This window comes from Ursus arctos, unplaced genomic scaffold (genome assembly GCF_023065955.2).
Source record: "Ursus arctos isolate Adak ecotype North America unplaced genomic scaffold, UrsArc2.0 scaffold_24, whole genome shotgun sequence".
Lineage (NCBI taxonomy): Eukaryota > Metazoa > Chordata > Mammalia > Carnivora > Ursidae > Ursus > Ursus arctos.
Genome location: NW_026622919.1, coordinates 27,317,698 through 27,332,433, shown reverse-complemented (window position 1 = coordinate 27,332,433; position 14,736 = coordinate 27,317,698). Strand labels below are relative to the sequence as shown.

The 14,736-nt window shown below is 40.6% G+C and overlaps 1 long non-coding RNA gene across 1 annotated transcript in view; it reads right to left on the bottom strand.

Annotated features, from left to right (window-relative positions):
- Positions 1-9,196: 9,196 nt before the first annotated feature.
- LOC123001803 (uncharacterized) overlaps positions 9,197-14,736 on the bottom strand; it is a 186,150-nt gene continuing 180,610 nt past the window's right edge. Inside the window, exon 6 of the long non-coding RNA XR_008961204.1 lies at positions 9,197-14,506. This is a non-coding gene — a long non-coding RNA (uncharacterized LOC123001803). The remainder of the gene's footprint in view (positions 14,507-14,736) is intronic.

Here is a 14,736-nt window from a genome sequence, read left to right as displayed (position 1 = left end):
AAAGGTGGTTGGGACTCAGGAGGTTAAGAAGTTGAAGGCCGGTGTTAAATACTGAATTCGGAAATCATAACAGCAGTAGTGTAGACATAAGAACAGTAAGGCATGTGCTAAAATCTTCAATGACCCAAAGGTTAATATACATCTGCATTAGTGAGGGATGATTGACAGTATCAATGAGGGTTACCTGATAGCAGGTGTTTCTAATGAGCTTTTTAGGGGAAGGGGGAAAAAGTAAAGAAGGGTCTGGAAGCATAAGCTAGGATGAAGAAATTTATCTACTCTTACCTGTGATCTCTGGGATCCTCTGAGATACTGAGCAATTAAAAATGTGAGAAAATCGGGTCATCTCTTGAAAGGCTTTTAAGAAAAAGGGAAAGATACAAGGACTTGGACTTTGTTGGCAAGTGCATACTATGTATCTTCTCCATGGCCTGAAGATGTATTTTCCATCTTTCCCTACCCTGTTCTGTGCCCTGGGGGGCTAACTTGTTTGGACTGTATTCCTTGTCCTGCAACTTCTGGTTGCAGTTGACCAACAGGAGATCGGAGGGGGAAAAGGAGAGAGGGATCATGGGGTTTTTTTTACATCCCCTGTTACTCTCTTGTCGGGTTCTGTGTAAGCTATTGTATCCCTTACCTAGAAATCCCAGAATCTGTTATGTGGCCTTCTCTACACGGCTCTCTTACTTTCCATGTTATGTTAACTGCCCTTTGTCCTTGCGCGTTCAAACCTAAGCGTGGTTATGCTGTTCCACTGTTTCCAGTCCTGGTGTGCTGAATCATACCTTGCGGTTTCCCACACTCTGGCCACACCTTTGCAAATAGCATTCTCAAATTACCTGCTTGGAGTACACTGTTTCCTACTATAATAATGTTGCAGTACAGGAAGTGGAGCTAGAGGTGGCCCCAACAAGTGGACCTTTAAGAGGCATTCTGAAACTGGGTTGCTCATAGATTTGAGATACCTCTCTTGCTGCTGAGAAATGGGAGCGAGTCATCCAGAGTATGTGGTAGCATGCAGTGTGCGTGTGTGCGACAGGTAATGAGGCTAGGTGCAAGACAGAGTGCTTGGCGATCAAGGACCTTGTTGGTCTGCTGCTACCGCACAACAGTAATTATGAAGATTATGCCATCAGCTAGTTTGCTACGAAGGCCTTACAGTACAACCAACTTCTGACATATTGACGGATTCTGATTAGACAGTCAAAAGGCTTGTTGAAATAATTACTAGTACACAGTTGTAATTATACAGCAATCATGATCCTATCCCTGGTTCTGCTGTATGTTCATTGCTTTGGGTGCACGAAAGCTTTTGGTGTGTAAGTCTCTCTAACTCTTCATATGTGCTCTAGGACCTCAATTAACCTTATTCAATTCTGATATTAGAAGTTAAATTAAGGCAATTTATTACCATGTAAATAAAGGTTACCACCATGTTTCAGTGATAAATTAAGAAAACGTGGCAATTACCGTGCTATGGGCAATATTGAGCAACCTGTGAAGTTACTGGCTTTGATAGGTTATAGCACTACAAACTTTGTTGGAAAAAAAAGAAAAAAATCCTACCTATCATGTCAGGTACAATTTCTTCACTTTCTCTTTCCACTTTCTCTCCGGTCCCAGAGAATTAGACTGTGGTACGGTAGAGTCTGAAAGCCAGGCCATCTCTATAACTCTCTAAGACAAGTTAATTTATTATCTCTAGGTCATGTTTTCCTCAACTCTAGAATTTGATTATACTACCTTCTTGTGTTTTTGTAAGAATGCAACAGGGTAAGGACTGTGGCTAGTGCAGTGTGAGCACATAGACAACGTGCGATGAAAGCTCTACCCCAATCCTCAGCTCCAAATTTCCCCTTGGGAAAAATCACCCAAGCTTTATCAAAGCCCTTTATGATTTATGAATAGAACAGATCCGAACGTGTCGATGGCTAATGCTGTAATGAATGCGGGTGTGTACGTACATTCAGACTGTTCTATAGGCTTTCACAAATATTTGCTTAACAGTAGAAAATACTTCTTTAGCCAGAATATTCATCTGAAATTACTAAAATGCAAATCAGGCCTTGTTAGGAATAGAACTGTGTCTCCCCAAAAAGATATATTGATGTTTTAACCCTCATTACTTCAGAATTTTACTTTATTTGAAAATGGGATTGTTGCAGTTGTAATTCGGTAAGATGAGCCCACAGCGGAGCACGGTGGGCCCTAATCTTGTACGGGTGACGACCTTGGGAGAAAGTGGTCCTGGGACGCCACGTGCCCGTGAAGGCAGAGGCTACAGTGATGCAGCGGCAAGCCAAAGAACCCCAGAGATTTCTGGCAACCTGCTATGAGAAAGGAGCCAGGAAGAATTTTTCCTACAGGTTTCAGAGAAAGCATGGCCCGACTGACACCCTGCTTTCAGACTTCTAGCCTCTGGAACTGTGAAACAATAAATGTGTGTTGTTTTAAACTGCCCAGTTTCTGGTACCTTGTTATGGCAGTGCTGTGAAACAAATACAGACCTAAGTGTTAGATGCACGTTGTCCCCACAAATAGTAAGAATCAGTAGAAAATAGCTTTGAAAACTATGCTTAACTGTGCAGAGTCACTCAGAGAGATGTGGTTCCGAACCATCGAGGGCCACACACTATAGGACGATAACCACCAACATGAAATCTACCCTGCATAGGACAGAGACCACAGCGCTTCTCTCATGCAGAGCACGTGGGATTTGGGTTCGTTTTGCCTATTTTCCTTACATTGATCTATTTATTACCTTTCCCCCTACCATTTAACCAAGCAGCTGATGTTTTCAGACATTTTTCTGTTACTTTTGAAGTCTCTCCTCAGGTCAAATGATGATTTAGGCAAGGCAAAAATATTTTATTACCATCTCCTGAAAAACTACGGCTAACTGCTTCCTTACCCTCCAAATTTACAACTTTCACAACAGATAAAAATAATGGTGATCTGGGCATTACCAAGATGGAAGTTAGATATTATCTTAATAAAGACATGCTGTAATGGAAGTTAGATATTATCTTAATAAAGACATGCTGTTATTCAGAACCCCTTCCTCTATTGTTCTTCACAACCAACAGAAAAACTCACCAAAGAAGGGGCAGATACGTTGCTTTCGCTACAGAATAAATTAATTTTTTAAATGAGAACATGTTACTATACATGCATGTTGTTTAGGTCAGAACATATTGCACAGAATCAATCTGGAGACGAATATTAAATGTCTTTCTAATTAGTGAAAGGCATTTCTTTTTTTTTTTTTTTTTAAGATTTTATTTATTTATTTGACAGAGAGAGACAGCCAGTGAGAGAGAGAACACAAGCAGGGGGAGTGGGAGAGGAAGAAGCAGGCTCCTAGCAGAAGAGCCTGATGTGGGGCTCGATCCCAGAACGCCGGGATCACACCCTGAGCCGAAGGCAGATGCCTAAGGACTGAGCTACCCAGGCGCCACTGGAAGGCATTTCTTTAAATCCCCAGGGATCATTCCTATACCGCTGATGCTGATATTAGAGCGCTATTTCTTATGTTCTTCATGAAACAATGTCTTCCAGATAAGTGCACTTCGGGAAAGGTGTGATAGTGTCAAAATTGCAGAATTACTAAAGCCTTCATATAGTTTCCATACAGAAGACCCTGGAGAGTATTCCTGGCAAGGTAATTTGGAAAGATAATCAAGCCATGTAAACTGGTAGATCAGCCAAGAAGGAAATCACACGTAAAATGAGAACCACAGGAATCTGAATTATTTCAGTATAGCTGCTTTATTTACAAATGGACTGGGTAAAATATCTCATTAAATAAAGAGTAATTTTCCAAGGGGAAGATTAAATATCCACAAGACGGGGTAAGAATAAACATAACAAATGCCAAACATTCAGCTAGAACAAACTGTGAAATTAGCTTTCCTCCGACAAACAGAGAACAAACAACGGCCTTCCATGTTTATTACTTATCAAGCACATTCCTCAGGGAATAATTTATTCCTACAAAAGCTTTGAATGACCATTTTGTATTAGGTTTACTTCACATAAAGGCAGAATTCTAACTTTCATGCTTTTAATTCAATTATAATGTGTGGTCTTTTATAAAGCAGATGATAAATTAGGCTTTAGCAATATTTTCTGGTGCAGTGTGACACCGAGTGTGGTCTGCAGACCAGGCGCTCTGCAAGTTACTTGTTACCAGAATGTGGTAAGTACAAAGATTCTAAGTTCTCTCAAGTATTTTGACATTGTCCCGACATCTAAGCCTGTGGGCAGTGGACTCTTCTCATTGAACAGGGTCCAGAGTAGTCTGCATGTCCTTGAACTTGCATGAGTTGCATACAACAGGAGCTTCATACTGATTATGCATAGATGGACCATGAACTGGTTTTACTCCATGTGATCCTGAGGACACCACTTAACTTCCAAAACATGGAGATGGTAATTCTTTTCCTAGAGGTCCTGAGAACATTAAATGGAAAGCTTGCCCATGATTAACATAGTGACTCACTGGTGTTTCACAGGTACCCCACTAACTTCTGTTCCCATAATTCCTTTCCCACTGAGGAAGGTGTCACCCCCATGCCCAGGATGACCAGATCTAGTCCTCTAGGAGAACCAACACAATTTCTGATGGGACCAGTAAAGTAGAACAGCTAGTAATGCCAGGATGAAATTCTCTGCATAAAATAGAGAAACTATAATACTCTGTGTGTGTGTGTGTGTGTGTGTGTGTGTGTGTGTATTTAACATTTAAATCATCTTTTAATCAGAGACTAACAAATGCATCACAACCAGGTCTGAAATCCTCCCTGACATTCTTCAATGAATTAGATTTTTTTTTCCAATCAAGTTCTAAGCATGGGCAAAGGCATAATGTGATTCCTTTTTCTCCAGTCCATTACTGACTTCATATGAAAACCTGGGTACAATTCAAGTCTACCCAGATTGATTAAAGTGTAACAAGATTGCCTACACTTTGCGCACATGTGTAGGTATCTCTGAATAGAGACCTCACAGTTCACATACTTAGATGTGTATTCTATGCTGTTCCTTGCTTTTACTGTGTGGGTACATGGCCTTAAAAAAAAGAAAAACTGACTGGGGTAGTGAAAGATGGTGACGCCCATTAAAGCTTGCTTCAGAAATACAAAGAATAGGTCAAGAAAGGCAAGATGAATGTCTTAAGCCTGACATGAAAAAGAAAAACACAAAGTTTTGGCTAGTGTTTAAAAATGGGATCATTATACAATCTGAGAAGCTGCAAGACAGCTTTCACCAACCAGAGGCCCTAGAGACTGTGACTCCCCCCTCCTGGAACTATAATTATGTTAAACAAAAACAAAAACAAAACTTAGTAAACCTAAAGGAAAAGTACAATGGATTAATATGACTTTAAAACATCTCCTAGCGTAAAATCAAGAAGGCTGTAAGGTTACCTATTTTTTCTACTATAGACACTATTTGGTTTTCAAAATAAATACCATCTGGGCAAAGGGTATAAATAGGGAGTTCCCAGAAAAAGAAATACAAATGGCTAAATAAACATATAAAAGATGTTGAAGGTTCATAATTAAGGAGAATAACATTTACATGGTAATGATATTTCTTATATGTCTCATATTTCAGACTGGCAAAGATGAAAATGTTTGATAAAATACAGTATTGGTTAGCATGTGCAGGAGACAAAAATGTTCATTCTGTTGGTAGGAGCCAAATGGGTGCAACCATCTAAAAGAAGAAAAAAATAACAACATCTGTCAAATTTAAAAATAACACATAAGCTTTGACAAGGAAATTCCATTGTTAGGAATTTACCATAGAATAGTCTTGCAAAAATTTGGCCAAACATATACATGAGGATGTTCATGGCCTTGTTGCTTATAGTGTAGAACAATGGAATAACCTAAATATCCATTAAGATGGAAGGAGAAAAACAAATAGGGTACGTAATACAGAAAGACTCAGCAGCATGGACCATCCCATTTTAGTAAAGTGAGGCTGTGTGCGTGTGTGTGGAGGTACCACTGTGTAGGGGGGAGGCATCCAAAGGACAGGAAACAGATGGCACATTCAAATAAGTATAATTTAAGGAGCGTTTGATAAAAAGATATTGTTAAGAGTGAGCATGGTAAGGACCTAAGGAATAGTGCATATCCTGGGGCTGAGTTTCAGGGGAGACCTTACAAACTCCAGGCCTGGTGATGGGCAGTAGGCAGCAGGTACCAGAAGCTAGAAGCTCAGAGACTTGTAGAAACCTCTGTCTTGAGAGAGGATCTATATAGGAACACAGCCTACTCCGGCAAGATCACAGGGAGGACACTAAAGGAATAAATCCTCGGTCCTCACTCCCATTGCTCTGTCTGCCTTCCTTTTCGGGCTTCTGATTGGCCCAATGCAATTAGAAGCAGAGGCTAAGGGAGCCTATTGAGAGCAGCCTTTTGGGACAGAGCAGGGATATGGGGGAGACCCAAAGAGGGTACGCCACACAGCATCTGTATACACACGTGTGCACACACATTTACACATATGAAAGAGAGGGAAAGGGATCTGCCTGTCTTCGTTATATTTGTCCAAGTATTATCCAGCAAAGTAAAGATTTGAAATGAAATTTTACTTTGTACTTTTCAGAGTAATTTTTTTTCTTATTAGGTGGATATGATTTTTACCTTCAGAAACAACAATATAGGTATTTCTATGTAAAATCAAAAAATCAGACTGGTGGGAATAAGATAAGATAGAGGAGAGGAGACATGATCCAAAGCTGGAAACGGGTTTTCCTTAACCATCGTTAAGCCCACCCAACTGTGCGGGAGCTGATGCTGTCTCTAGCGCTTTGTAGCAACAGAAACCAAACAAAGGGGAGGCTTAAGTGTTAAGAAGTACGTTGTGGAAAACCTCCCCAAATGATGCAGAAGCGGAAGGAATGAGAATTAAAGATGCAAAAGCTATTTCCACTTAACCTCAAGTCGTGAGTCGGAATACAGAGTATACCAGAACCCTATTTTCTCAAAACAGAGAGAGATGATTCACTACCATGGCTTATAGAGCGGTCATGGAACCCAGGACAAAATGTTAGAAATCAGGTCAAAGATAGAAAAAATTGCATCTGTGTTAGCAAAGCTTAATGTGAATTACATCTAAATAAAGGCTGACATGATTTTCTAACTTGATTTCCACGAAAACATTTCTGTTTGTGGATAGAGCAATGACAAAGCAGAGATGTGAAGTGTTTCAATCTCAGCTCAGATATCTACCTGTATCCATGACCTTGAAAGTCTGTCACACAATGTCTACAGATCAGTATATCCCGCAGCATGAGACATAGTATGAATCAGATCACTGAGATAAAGTAAAAACTCTATAGGGAACGAGGCCTTGATTTTTTTCATGTACCATAAGTGAATTGCTAACCTAGTTTTATTTACTATAATTCTGAGAATATCTCTGGGTACCTGCGACTTGGCCCTTGCCCCAACCAAAAATAGAAGGTACCCTCAGGCCTCTGACAGTCTTTCCTCACTGATGACGCATTTGTAGACAGTGTCACCTCCAAGAAACATTGGACAGAAGGGCTGTAAACAGCCTTTGCCCTTGGCCAGGCCCTGTCTTTGGTTTTTCCTGCCATAACCACTGATTTGTATCATACAATATTCTGGGCTGTGGATAATGTATCTTCAATCTTCAAAGGCAGCTAATCTTTCGAGAAACACCGGGGCTTTTACTAGGTACTATATCCCTGTACTAAGTACAGTGTCTAGAGGCTAGAAATAGACTAACAAACAATGCAGTCATAATCTCTACCCTTGCGGAGTTCAAGGATAAGGGCATGTGATGGTCATTTTATGTGTCAACTTAGTTAAGTCACGGTACCCAGATCGTTGGTCAAACACCCATATGGATGTTGCTGTGAAGATATGTTTAGATGGGATTAACATTTAAATCAGTCCATTCCGAGTAAAGCAAATTACTCTCCATTAAGTGGGTGGGCCTCATCTAATCAGTTAAAGGCCATAAGAGAAAACAGACTGAGTTCCCCCAAGGAAGAAAGAATTCTGCCTCCAGTCTGCTTTAGGATCCCAGCTATAACATAAGCTCTTCCCCAAACCTTCAGCCTGCCGGCAGGTCAGATTTTGGGCTTGCTAGCCTCTACAATTTCATGAGCTGATTCCTTAAAGTCCATCTTTCTCTTTCTCCCTCCCCTTCCTTCCTCCTCTCTCTCTCCCCCTCTCCTTCTCCCTGTCTCTCTCTCTCCTCTTTCATTTATACATGATCCCAGGAAGAGTGCTTTCACCAGGAATTGAATCCAGTGTGGCTAGCACTTTGATCTTGGACTGCCAGCCTTCAGATCTGGAAGACAGCAAGTTTCTGCTGTTGAAGGCCTTCAGTCTATGGCATTCTGATACAGCAGCCTGAATTGACTGTGATACCAACAGAATTGGGATCCTTCCTCCTTCACAATGTTCTCTAGGGACAGGAACATTTTTCTGGACATTTAGATAAGTAGATACTACCTTCTTCCAAATCTTTTGGAAAACGAATCCATGCCTGTTTGTCTCTCTACATATTACATACTTTGTGTCTCCTCTTGCCACACACTCTGTAAACCGTTGAGGATCCTAGCACTCATATTTCAAAGGGCAGCATGACACCAGCTAAATGCTTGCTCTCACACCTGACCTGTTTTCCGCCCTGAGAAACAGTATGTGTACTGGTTAAAGGCAGATCCCTGTAACTACGGTACACAGCTCTAACTTACAGCCCCATGTTACTAACCTCTTCATGCCAGTCTGTTTCTGGTGGCATAAATTTGTTTAAATCAATATATGTAAGTGACAGAGGCCCTGATTCATGGAAGCACTGAAATAATAATGCTGGTTTTAATATACTCTAAAAGTTGTTGTTACTGTCACACCCACAGCTCTCTTCCTACCAATATACCTGGGTATCCCTAGAAATTACTGGAACGCAGTGGGTGCAGTGTTTGTTTACATGTCAACCCTTCCCATGTAACTTTTCTAACCACCCACCAAGACTGCCTTGACATCTTTGCAGTACTTAAAAAAAAAAAAAGATTTTATTTATTTATTTAGAGGAAGTGTGAGCAGGGTGAGGGGCAGAGGAAGAGGAACAGAGTTAGAATCTCAAGCAGACTCCTTGTCAAGCATGGAACCCAAGACGGGGCTCGATCCCATGACCCCGAGAACATGACCTGAGCCAAAATCAAGATTTGGGCACCCAATTGACTGAACCGCACAGACGCCCTCCATCTTTGTAATACTTTTGATCTTAGCTGACTTAAGTATTTACTACAAATCTCTCAATCATAGAAAGCCAGTTTTTAAGAAAAAAAAAAGTCTACGGATCATCATTACTATTTATCATACTCCTATGGCTATCAGCCATTTTATTGCCTATAACGGACCCAGGCCTTGTAACAGGTGTTTCATGGATCTGGTTTAGTCAAAATGTATTTAATCGTTTCTTCTAATGTATGTTTATCATCAGCTTTTGAAGGCTTGCTATGACTATTTTTCACTATGGTTCTTTTAAATATTTTCAATCTGAAGCTAAGAATGCTTTCATTCTGGCTTGCCTCGGCAACTTTTGTTATCAAAACATTTCTCCAGAGTCAGCATTTCTGAATTACTTTTCACTGTGTTCAGTGATCAAGAGCCTTTTAAGTGGAACAGTTGGTATAATCATTCTAGCAAAAAGCACATTTCTGGGTAATAAGTGACCCTAAAACATTTGCAACTCGAAGAGACCCAAACGCAGGAAAAGACAGTCTATAATGCGGTTCTTTGTATAATCAGGTGGAAACTATTCCATATTATTGTAGCCCACATTTCCCCAGGCCTCCCCATTTTGGAGCTGAAACTGAGGCCAGTGGGAGATGAATTTTGTCTTTACCTGCTCATAAACACCCGCTCCCTACAGTGTGTCCCCCATTTCCCTTTTTATTCAAGTTTTGCTGGCAGCCCCTTGAAGATTATCTTTGCAAGTGCCTTTTAAATAGTATGACCAACCCTCACCTGGCAACAAGCGAGGCTTTGTAGTTTCTGCTAAGCTCTGCTCTGTGCTTGCCATTTTACCAGACACTGTGGATCCATCTAGGAGGTGTTCTAATTCCTCACTAAGCCCCATACACTTTGCTAGGTGTTTGGAAAATATTTTTCTTTGGGGCTTGTGTTCGTTTCCTGGGGGGGCTAAAACAAAGCTATGGAAACCGAGTGCCTTAAAAAAACCCAGAAATGTATTCTCTTATGCGATGTAAGGCTTGAAGTCTGAAATGAAGGTGTGGGCAGGCCCGTGCTCTCTCCTGAAGGCTCTAGAGAGAATCCTTTCATGTGTCTTCCTAGCTCTCAGTGGTTGCCGTCAATCCTCGGCATCCCCTGGCTTGTAGACATATCACTAGGCTCTGCCTCTACAGTCATGTGCCATTCTTCTTTTATGTATGTTTGTGTGCAGATCTCCTTCTTCTTACAAAGACATCTAATTGGATTAAGGCACATCCAACCCCAGTATGATTTCACTTCAACTTCAGTGCATTGGCAAAAACTCTATTTCTAACTAAGATCACCTTCACCGTTACCAGGGCTGAGGACTTAAACCTATCTTTCTGGAGGACACAGTTCAGCCCACTACAGGGACCGTGAAGCCTTTAAACAGACATTTGTTGAGGGCTTACTATGGGCCTGGCGTTGCCATTGCGTCTCTCATTCCTATCTACCCCTGCTCCCCATGTGGCATGCACCGGGGTCCCCATCATTTCCTTGGGGAGTGGCCAGACCACTAATATATGAATGCCTTTCAGATGCTAGGGCTGCACAGGTCAATGGTAAAAGGACAGGACTATGTCTCGCTCCCTTTTATAAGGGCTCTCTAAAGGAGGGGCGGAAGCAGTGCTCTTTGTGCCGAGGAATCTTGCGGAGTTTTATGTAACGTGGTCCCTTTCCTTTTGACTTCTAGTCTTCGTTCTACTGAGGGCATAAACGTGATTGAATGGGTGGGACAATATTAAAAGCATTTTCTGACCCTACAGTTTTAAAACTGGTCCAAATCCTCTCCCCGGGATCTTTTCCTAAGAAATGCTTCTGAGAGGTCTCAGACTCTGTTTCAACGGACTTTTGGTCCTGCTGCTCCTAGACGCAGTACACACTCACGACTTATGGCATGAGTACCCTTCAGCCTTCTGGACAATCAGCTTCATCGCAAATGATCTGCCCCATCTCTGCTATTTGAAATGCTAGTGGCATTCACCATCAAGGGAATACCTAATATCAATACCTAATATCGTATTTTGAAAATGCAGGTCCAGTTTCAGACAGATCTCCGATCTTAAAATGTCAGTCCTTAGAAGAGGATTGAAAATAATGATTCTTGTGTGCTCACTGTTTGCTAGATGCTATAGTGAATCCGTGTATATATCTGACTAGATCCTCACGGATATTTATGAAATACATAGCATTATCATGTCCACTGTACAGTTTAAAAAACTGATATAACCGTTGTGAAATCGATCGATCGATCAATCAATCAATCAACTGCCAAGGTTACATAGCTAGAACTTTTACTTAGCCTGCTGGTTCTTAACAATTTTTGCATTTTGCTTCTGCGCACGGGGTGCTTAAAACTGTATAAATATCTGGTGGGGTTTTTATTCTTTTAAAGTTGATGAATAATCAGTAAATAAAACATACCTTGAATGCTACAGGAAGCTGTGCGTGGGAATAAAGCAGATATGTGCAACCGTGTGCCGGCGAACAGCAGGAGTCCCATATTCGGGTTTACTGCTGAATTTAAAGGCACATCATCCCAGAATGTGTCACTCTCATAATCAGCCATTGAATTGTTTTACACACAAATTGCATCTCCCAGTGTAATGTATACATTGTTATCCTCACAGCTAAGGTTCATGCTCTGTTGGCTCCTCCATCTGGGGCTGTATGCAAATATTTTTTATATATGCACACATAAATTTCCCAAACACAAATCCAATTTATTGGTATTAGCATGTGTTTTCACCCTCCAATATGCCGAGAGAGAGAATTTATGTTGGATACTTTGTAAAAACAGAATTAGATGTAGATTCAGAGCTAAAGCTGTCTCTGTGAGGATAATATATTCCTTCATTCTGCTACGTCCTTTTTCTTTATTTTTTTTTCCTAAATGGGTCAAATGAGGCTAAAGCCTAACTGGGCAGCTTTATTTGTTTGACATAATTACTAATTTGGTAGCAATCTCTTTTATTTATGACTGGTAATTTTTTTTCCTTTTTCTATTTTTTTTTAAACTTTTACCATTCTGAGCTAACATAATTTATCCCAGGCAGCAGAGAAAAGAAAGCACGTGTCCTCGGTTTCCAAACTGATGTCCCTCTCACCAGTTTACTGTAATATAAGGAACCGGGCTTCCACATGTGCATCACGTGATAACCATCCAGAGTGGTCCCTTTGAACAGCTTTTATGACCATTCATTCATCCGGCACCAACTGTATTGTAGGCACGGGCCACCAATTAATTATGTGTCAGACACTGGTAAATATTTAAGTGATTTCTCAGGCCATGGACTTTTCAGGTCAGAATTTGGCTCTTACTGTGTAACTCAGGCTTGAACTCAATCAGAATAGGGATATTTCTAAGCCTGAGGTTAATCTTCAAGGTAAGAGATATATATTTACCCTGAGTAATGTGAATATTTGTCAATGGACAAGTCATTTTCCCTCTCCCTTGGCACTCATTGTTTTCATCTGGGAAATAACAAAATTGCTCCTTTCAGGCCCAACGTTCCTTGACCCAAACGATCATCCAATGATAACCCATGCTTATACCAGTCTGCTTATGTTTGTAACTTCCTATGTAAAGTGGGTTTTTTAAATGTTTTTTATTTATTTTTATAATAATTTTATTATGTTATGTTAGTCACCATACAGTACATCCTTAGTGTTTGATGTAGTGTTCCACAATTCATTATTTGTGTATAACACCCAGTGCTCCATGCAATATGTGCCCTCCTTACTACCCATCACCAGCCTGTCCCAATCCCCCCACCCCCCTCCCTTCTGAAGCCCTCAGTTTGTTTCCCAGAGTCCATAGTCTCTCATGGTTCATTCCCCCTTCTGTTTACCCACCCTTCATTCTTCCCTTCCTTCTCCTACCAATCTCCCTGCTATTTCTTATGTTCCATAAATGATTATCATATGGTTTCACTCATTTAAATGTTTTTTAAAACTTAACAGTCAAATTTTTGATCATTGTGGTAATTTTAGATATTACCCATGCTTACAAAAAGGGAAAATAGCTGTTGTCCCCAATAATACATTCCAGAGATGAGCAGTCAACATTTTAGCTTTTCTGTTTTGTTTTGTTTTGTTTTTTTTTCTGGTTTTGTTTTTCTCCCATAATTTTTTAGGAAACGGTATTTTAATTGAAACTTTCATAATAATTTTTTTTTTTTTGGTTATACAAATATCTCCATCTGGTCCCCAGGGTTTTGTAGTGGTTTTTAAAATTGTTTTCTGCATATCTCTAGAAGTTCTTTGGCATCTCTCCAGATTCTGCCATTGGCTGGGAAGAGTAGAAGGGAAACACAAGCTGTCAGATCTCAGGGTGAATGAGGGCTTCCCACCAGATTCTAGGGAGGTCTAGAATATAGTTATGTGAGCAACGAACACAGTACTGAAGCATTATCAGGATTAATTCTGTGACTACTGCCTGGGGATCTTCAGAGAAAGACCCTTTCACAGTCCAGAATGAGAAAATTGATTACACACACACACACACACACACACACACACACACACACATCTTGGAAAAGAAACTTGATTGTTGAGCCCATCTGCACCCACTTACTGATTCTGGTTGTCTGAGTTTATCAGGAGTCAGGGAAGCACCATTTATGCAACAGTGACTTCCAGGAAAATGATTCGCAATGAAAATAAATGAAGGTCTGTGCTCAATCCAAGAGAAACATTTGCTCAGCTGGAAAGTCAGCCAAGTGGAATATATGCCTGCTCACCTCAGACTGTCCTCTAGTCATCTTGTATTTAATGATATGGTAACACTGGGGATATTAATGCTTACCTAGCCGTGGCACAACTTTAGAATGTTGTAACCTTTCCTGAACTTCGAAAAGTCTTCCTACCCCTTCTAAGTATTCTTTTATTTTGTGGAGTGTTAACATTTTGTGTTTTTGTTGTTTTTAACCTTCCCCTCCTTTAGCACTACCCGTGAACACGATTTAAGTGTCAAGTATATAGATAGGCATTCCCTTTTAGGGTAGTAATGATGGTAGAGAAGATATTTTGAGGTGTGCAGAGAGATGGAGGACTCCTTAGTAGTCATTCCTTTGACGTTTCCTCCTAGTCGAGGAGAAGGTTGCCTGCTCTACTTTGAGCCGGATGTCATGCACTTGGCGTTAGATGTGGACGAGAGTGTTCGTGTTCTCTGGTCTTTTTATTTTTCAGTCTCGACCTAAGAGACTCCAGATCTGTGAGCAATGTCTCTGTTCTTCCTATTTAAGGATAGATAAGAATCAGTTCTCTTAAGAAGTTATAAAAAATAAAAAGCCACAGGTAAGCACGCATTGTCTGCAATTCCTGATGATTCTCTAGGCCATTCCGTTTTCAATCTGTTGTTACCTGGCTTCACCCTCCACTGTTCTACAGAAGTTGTTCTCTTTGAAGGTCCAAGAATCTCATCTCAATCCTCTATCTTCTCGGCTGCTTTATAACATTTGAAACA